Source organism: Macadamia integrifolia, chromosome 5 (genome assembly GCF_013358625.1).
Source record: "Macadamia integrifolia cultivar HAES 741 chromosome 5, SCU_Mint_v3, whole genome shotgun sequence".
NCBI lineage: Eukaryota > Viridiplantae > Streptophyta > Magnoliopsida > Proteales > Proteaceae > Macadamia > Macadamia integrifolia.
This window is the reverse complement of record NC_056561.1, coordinates 24,794,068-24,802,303: the sequence shown is the minus strand read 5'-3', so window position 1 is coordinate 24,802,303 and position 8,236 is coordinate 24,794,068. Positions and strand designations below refer to the sequence as shown.

The 8,236-nt window shown below is 37.5% G+C and overlaps 1 long non-coding RNA gene across 2 annotated transcripts in view; it reads right to left on the bottom strand.

Annotated features, from left to right (window-relative positions):
• Positions 1 to 5,660: 5,660 nt before the first annotated feature.
• The window catches only part of LOC122078312, a 6,960-nt gene continuing 4,384 nt past the window's right edge, over positions 5,661 to 8,236 (bottom strand). The window contains exons 5-6 of one of the 2 annotated variants that reach the window (XR_006140039.1): positions 6,419 to 6,493; positions 5,661 to 6,330 (exon numbers count right to left, since the gene is read on the bottom strand). This is a non-coding gene — a long non-coding RNA (uncharacterized LOC122078312). Of the gene's footprint in view, positions 6,494 to 8,236 lie in introns of both variants that reach the window. The other variant, XR_006140037.1, reaches the window with a different exon arrangement.

Here is an 8,236-nt window from a genome sequence, read left to right as displayed (position 1 = left end):
AAAAAAAAAAAACCAAAAAAACAAGAAAACATTAGAAAATACAAAAACTTTTCCTTTCTTTTCTTTTATTCTCTTCTAATGGTAACTAAACATACATGCTTTTTTTATTTTCCCACCATTTCACTTATTTTCTTTTCTTTTTCTTTTCCCTTATTTTCTTGATTCTTTTTTCTTTTCTTTTCTTGGCTACCAAACATAACCTAAGGTTTCATACCTCAAAGGTTCCATGCCGTTTAGCAAGTGGGCCCAATGATAAAACAGATTAGGAGTTTCTAACCGCCCTATCACAAAAGTCCTATTCCCTGTGACTAACCACTTAAACATTAGTACCATAGTACCACGTATGTTAGTTGTATGTTGGTCAAAATTTCTGGACCATTGATCAAGAGGTGCAGAATGATTGATTAGTTAGGAAGTCATTAGTGAATCATCTTAGTCAGAAACTAAAACTTGTAAGTATGGAACAAGTGTTACATTAGGGGAAAAAGAGAACAGGATACTCGAACTGAAAAAGAGAGGTTGTGTGGCTTAGGGTTTTCAAGATCTTAGTACTTGATTTAGTTGGTGTGAGGAAAGAGATGTTTCAAGGAATATTTTTTTCTAAGCTCTTTCTGTTGGTTGTTCATAGCTATTTTAGGGCTCATGTTCTCTGAGATGGTGGTGGGGGGAGTGCACCAATCTGGGGAACGGATTGAATTCGTCAATCGGAATCATGGTTAGAGGAATCGGATTGAATCGCCTAGATTGGATTAGAATTGGTTTTGATCGATTTTAATTTTTGATTGATACTGTATCAATGTATCGATATGGAAAAAAGGCAAAATAATCTAAAAAATGATTTTTGTAATTGATAATAAGGGTATTTTTGTCCGATCAAAGTGAATCTAAATAGGTATCAAATTGGTATCAACCTTGACCGATCCTATTTTAATACCGAGTTCTCGAACCTTATTCGAGATAGGAAGGAGAGAGTGCTACTGTAGCCTATGCTGCAAGCTTAGAGATGCTTCCCCATTATTTTTTATTTTTTTTATTTTTAATTATTATTTTAGTTGTCAAACAAGACTAAGCCAAAGAAAACAAGAATAAGCCATGAACTTATGTAAGTTGTCTTCCATCAAGGCTCATTTCAGCTCAAATGAATAAGGTTCTCCCTATGCACACGTGTATATTTATTTTAGGTGAAGCACACGTGTACATTTTAATCATATAATGTAATGTGTTTGAATATGGTCTTAGTGAGAACATGGCCACCTCTACCCCCCTCTCCCCAATGTGAATTTTCCCAACTTAATTTGTACAGTGTTGTTAATAATGTTCATCATATATCAGGATGGCACACGTGTACATTTTAATCATATAATGTAATAGGTTTGAATATGGTCTTAGTGATAGCATGGTCACCTCTACCCCCTCTCCCCAATGTGAATTTTCCTAACTTAATTTGTACAATGTTGTTAATAATGTTCATAATATATTAGGATGGGCAAATAGTGTTATTTTTCAAGGAAAATTTGTCTCACTTTATATAGATTACATGATGACAAGAAGTATTGAAGCCATTACCAGAGCCCTTCTCTATGGTTTGAAATAGGCAAAAGAGGATGGATAGAACATGGAAGAAATTTGGAGTGACTGATGATTTATATAATTTATTTTTTTAACAACAGCATTACCTTGTGGCCTTAATGCACTATTCCTCCTTTTTTTTTCCCCCCATTTTTGTCTCTGGTATTCCACGATTCAGTGTTTTGTTGAAATATTTTGCTTCTCTTGTAATGGACAAGTCTAAAATCCGAAAATCTTAACATTAATATGGATGTACTAAGTTATCTTCTATAATGAAATTTTCATTTTTCATTAAAAAAAAGATGATCTTAGTGCCACTTAATCAATCTAGTGTTATGAAAAAATAACGTTGCTTGGTCGCATGGCTCCTATGACCAAACAAAAGAGTTTGCGAATTAGTGTCTTAGTGGCACTTAATCAATCTAGTCTTATGGAAAAAGAACACTACCTGGTCGCATGGCTCCTCTACTTAGCCACAAGAATGCACTAATTACTGTCCCACTCCTCGAGAACTAAAAAAGTCTATCCATATTGATGCCCATTTATAAGGTCCACACATCCAGGCATATATATACATATAATATGTCATCATGCTGTTTTCTAGAAAGATGGCTACTGGATTCACACCATGATTTTTTTTTTCCTTTTGCTAACGATTGGTATCCAGGCCTTCGGCCTGACTAATCCCACGGGTCCACACTGGATTCACACCATATATACATTGCAGAAATATATTTATTCTTATGCTTGCAATGAGGAAGGCCTGTTTCATGTTTTTGAGTTAAAAAATTCTAAATGCGTTTCTTCAGCACTAGATTGCTTAGATTAATTAGCTTATCTTGTGAAAAATGTGAAGCAAAGAAGGTTTATTAAATTCCTTCCTTGTTACAGTATTAGTCCAGCGATCAAGCTTTGATAATACCTGAATTCTGTAAAACAAAACTTATAATAGTAAAACAATTAAATGACTTCTGTAGGAGAAAGGGAGGAAGCAATAGCATAGGGTGAGTTTTCCAGGGTCTCCAAGTAGTAATGTCTTTAGGTTTTAAGGAGATTTGAGGTAAGAATGGATCTATAAAGGTTTTGCACTTTTTGGCAAAGGTAAAGGCGGTTCGTGTTCATGGCCGTGGCCGTAATCTTTTATGGCTGGTAGTGAGTGACAATGAACGGTTGGAAAAACCCTGGCATGCACCTCAGTTGTTGGATACTCACTACCTCCCCACAGAGGATTTTTGTGTGTTTCAATGTTTTGTTAGACATTTTTCTTGTTCTAAAATGATTTAGATCTGTTTTGTTTTGTGGAGCATTGTGAAGGATGGATGAATTGAAGCGGCTCAATCTATGGCTATGAAAACTCAATCTGATAAGGACTTGAGATATATCCACTTTTGAGGATGCATTGATTCTCATTTTCTAATTTCTTGTAGTAATTGTTTTCTTCTTCTTTAATCCAAAAATAAATAAATAATTTTAATTAAAAAAATAAAATTACTATTGTTGAAATCCCATATCAGAGTCAGTCTTGAAACACAAATCCAAAAATAAAAGAAAAAAAAAAAATCTAGTCAATAGTTTGAACTTTGAACTAGTCTCAATCTTGTGTCGTTTTTTTCAACTTATTAACATGTGGCTCTTATCCGATTAGATGAACTTTCAAACAGAAGCAGAAAGAATTCATTGTGTACTTAATCCTTGTAGAAACTAGGAAACATCGCCCATACATAATTGGGTCTAGAAGGTCTGAAGGTGGTTGGGAACAAAGACTAATAGAGTGATATATATGGTCCCCCATGTGCTAAGTGTCTTTGACGGAGAATCTGACGCGCCCCATGCACTTTTGACTATTAAAAACAATTACTTGCACGAGTGGGAAACCAAACCAACAAGACCAATGAGAGGTGTGGATGATTTCCTACCTTCGACGATTGTATAAGCATACACTTTATGACTTCTCATTTATTTTCTTGTGTCCAATGGTCAACTGTACTGTTCGAAATTTCCTTCCTTGTTTCTGAGAGGAAGAGAGGATTAGGTTCTCGTACAAGAATCATTCTCATGCAAGCTGATACACACAAATAAAATTCATCACAAAGTTGGTTATTGAGTGGATTCCATTTATGCGGATCAACCGCATACGAGAACCGAGGACTTGATCTGCTCTCAATAAAGGGGTAGGGGAAAAATAATACCTAAATATGATTACTTAAACAACCCATGTGCTCAGATTGAATGCCAAGTATTTGGAGTTCTACATGAAAGTAATCATCTCACATCAGATGTAAGTAACCCAATGAGAAGGCTTACAAGGATTTGAATACCTTTTCTTTACTCCTTAGCTTTAAGGATCAGTCCTACCCAAATCTCTACCAAATGGTGATGAACATATCTAGCAATCTTGGTACAAGACATCCCTTGAGAGTAAAGCTCCCCTACATCTAATTGATGAACTTCTCTTAGCCTGAACTTTGAATGGACGAGAAATATGCAGTTACAGAAGTTCTTCCTGTTAAATAGTCTGAAATCCTCCCATTGATCAGTGTTTTCCACTAGCTGATTGGGTTCTGAAATGGTGTGGTCACATCATGTCATCATCCATGATGGGTGCTCTATTTTTGTGGATGGAATTACGATTCAACCTTACACCCTTATCTAAGTTGAAGATAGGAGATGGATAAATCAATCACAAAACCTTTTTGTTCCAGTCATGATCCAGATAAGAATGGAAATTTGAAAAGTTAAAACAATGGGTCAAACTAATGGTGTGTCCTTAAGTTAAAATCATTCAACCGTCTAATTAGTCCAGACTGACCAACTGCCCTCATCAACGGACTAAATGTGTTTTCCATGCAGATGCAATTGGCTACATTCATGAATATTTGATATGCAGCCAAGATATAGAACCCACAAAGTGGGTGTCTGTAACTCTGAGCCTTACTGAATGGGTTCTCATGTCAAAACTAGAAATGCTCCCAAGGGACATAACCCACTTGTGTAAGATACTGAATTAATCTGTCTATCATCTTATATATCCTCTCTTGCACAGTATATTCTTGTACCTCATCATCAATCTCAATGTAACTGACTAGCCCGGCCCTGGTGACCTTCGGGATCCTGTAGGTCTCATTTGATATTGCAACTTCACCTTGCCAACATCGCCCCAGTGGCCTGGTGCTGAATATATATTAGACACGACTGTATAATTCCGCATTTGAGGGTGTTAACTTCACAAGGTGTTCAACTACCTCTTCCGAAAGTCCCACATTGTTATGCAATTGGCAGGCTCCTAAGAAGATGCTCCATATGATTGCGTTAGGCTCCACAGGCATGCTCTTGACAAACTCAAATGCTTGCTTTAAATGCCCCCTGCATCCAAGGTGGTCGTCAATTATGCAACCATAGTGCTCAATTAGGGGAAAAATCCCATGGTCTTTCTCCATTGTAGAGAAGTAACATCAAAAGGGCATACATGGATGCAACACACCAATGAAGATGACTCCATCAGTGGCAAACCCTTCTTATGTCATACTAGAGAACTGGAGAGCTCTCTCTCACCATGTTAATGCATTGCCAGTCCTTGGATAATGGCACACATAACATCCCCTCAACCATCTCTTCATGTTAGATCAAACACCAAGAAATACGAAAATAAAGAGACAATAGAGACAATAGATCCGCACGGCACAGAGATTTAACGAGGTTCACACATCAGGATGGTGTGCTATGTCCTCGGGTGAAAAAGAAGATGTTTCACTATGCAGAAGAGAGATTACACCCAAGTAGCGGCGAGAAAACTAGCCCTGAAACCCTAGCTCAATAAACCCCCAAAATACAATAACTTTCTCAACAAGACAACAATACATTATATACTCCAAGTCACAGGTCGACCCATTGGGTCGCAGTCGATCCGATCGAACCATACACCCGCACCCTCATACGAGATATGTGATGGAAGCAGAGGGGTTGGTTGATATACTCCAAGTCACCACCAAAATATGTCGGATCGGGTCAATCTTCAAAACGGGTCAAGAATTCAAGACAAACTTAACACTTCAAAACCACAGAGTGCTTTGTGTAGATATCCACATTTGGCATACATATCAACCAAGGCATTGAACACTTGAATAATAGTACATACCAGTCTATTCCTCTCAATAGAGATGTGAACCCTCTTATCCAAACTATACAAACCAAATTCAGCACAAATAGCTAAGATACAAACTAAAGTGCCATTGTCGGGCTTCAATTCGGCATTCTCCATTTCATTGTGCAAGTTCGATGCTTCTTAGCAAGTTCTTTTTGAGCGTACCTCGATATCATGACAGTTCGGGAAACAAACTCTTGACTGGCAAGTTATCAAGCAATAGCCTGGCCATGTCCATGTCCCTGTCCCAGTCCTTAGCTTTGCTATAACCATATCATGGTGGACCAAGAGACCACATTTCTTTCAGGCATGATCTCAAACAATTTGAGCGTTGTATTCATTTTTCCAACCTTGACATTCTCATCAATGACTGATCCAACTGACAGCCTCTTTCTCCGGCATTTCGTCAAAAACCTGGTGAATTCACACATATCACCTGATTTTACCAGCCCACAATCATCGAATTCCCAGAAACGACATCTCTGTCTTCCGTTGCCGTAAACAAATTCTTCATGGCATCCACACCAAAGGCCCCGCACTTGAAGCAGGCATCAATCAACGAATTGGGGATGAAGATTATCGGTGTAGAGGCCAAATTTCTCAATGTGAGAATGGATCATCTGGACTTGGTGAAGAGCAAATTGGTCAGTAAAGGCCATGAGAAGAAACGAGTAGGTGAAGAGCAAATTGGTTAGTGGGTGCTGTCACCTTCGATGACCCCTGTTTGGCCCAGTCAAGGGGGTCAAAGTGTGAGGTCTCAGTGAGTCTGTAAGGAAGGCCTGTCTGTGACTCAATATGGGTCAGTATAGAGGTTGTACAGAGGCATGGGGCTAATAATTTAATTATATATATATATACTAGTAAGAAATACACGTGCAAATGCACGTGTGGCCATATGTTAAGGTGAGAATTTAAAATAGAAAATGTAATTGAAATAGAAAATAATGAAAAGCATCCAAATCCAAACAAACGATATAATAAAAGCACTCTTGGCACCTTATACAGTTCTTAATTTTCACCTATCAAAAATGCATATTGTTTTTCTTTTTCCCCTCTCTTTTAGTTAAATCAAAATTACTTTCTTGGATCACAAATAAATCAAATATGTGAATGTGTATACATGGATATAAAAACGGCTATCGTGGTTTTCGGAATACATTCTATATTAATAGTCTTGTATTGTTTGTTTGTGGCAATGTTTTGGGTACTGAAACTTTTTAATTCACAATTTTACAAGCTTAGAGAAAATAGGTTTCTTGAAAGGCCAATAATGTCAGGAGATGAAAACCAAATAATGTTGTTCTTCATTACTACAAAGTAAAACCAAAACCATTCTTTCTGCAATTTTTTATTATGTGTGAAATACATTTAAGACTGTATAAACTGAAATCACAAGAAAAATTACTACAAGATTTCAAAACTCAAAGTGGTCATTAGACTACTTTACAGGCAAACCTTGAGCAACATCTCCATAACTTCTTCTCTGTTGAAGAAAGCTACACATGCCATGTTAGGGATATGCCCACACTCCTATAGTTGGTTTTGATGATAACAAACATATGAAGGTATGTCACAATTTTCCTTTAAGTATTGTTTTGTAGAGACTTCATATCAAAGATCGAATTTGGTGAATGAAACTGAAGATAATGAAGAGTATCAACAAGTTGGCATCAATGCTTGAAGAAGATATCATAAGAATTTAAGCTTCAAGATGTCAAGACATGAAGCTTAAAGACATGGAATTGCAAACAAGAAGAAAAGAAGATAAAGTGCCAAAGAGTGGAAGGTTCAAGCGAAGAAGAAGACCACTAGGATAGATTGGTCATTTTTAATGTAATTTGTAACCTCCACATATATATATATGCACTCACCACATGTATGAACATTGCATCACACTAGAATGACCATAGAGCACACCTTGACCAAGTATGGAGAGTCTCTAAGTGGTAAGGAACATATTAGGAAAAATATGTTCTAGTGAAATTCTGTGAAAACCACATTAACCTGACTTAAGGGTATTTTGGATAATCTTAGAATTGATATCAGGAGATGAAACCTTCATAGAAGTTGTAGGAAATTGAGTTGTGATTCCAACGCAACTGATCTCAAGTCAATCCAAGGTTGGACCGAAAAGTTATGGTCAAAACACTGACGACTGGTCAGTATGACAGCATTCTGTCAAAACAGAGTATGTCACATTGGAGGTCGACCGGCTGGAAGCCCCGGTCGACCGGATCTGTCCGAGACCATAGCCGGTCGACCGATAAAAAGTCCCGGTCGACCGGTAACTGCCTGGAAGTGCCCCAACGGCTATATTTTGCCTCAACGGCTCTTGGCGGTCGACCGGCTACCGATGGAGGTCGACCAGTAGACCCAGAATACGTCCGTTAGAGCTTGATTTCCTACCTAAAATGCTTCACTAAGCTCACCTATAAATACCTCTAATACTACTCATTAATTAACAATTAATCTCAACTTCAGAGAAGCATTATTTGAGCATTAGAAGTGAGAATTGGTCTACACCAT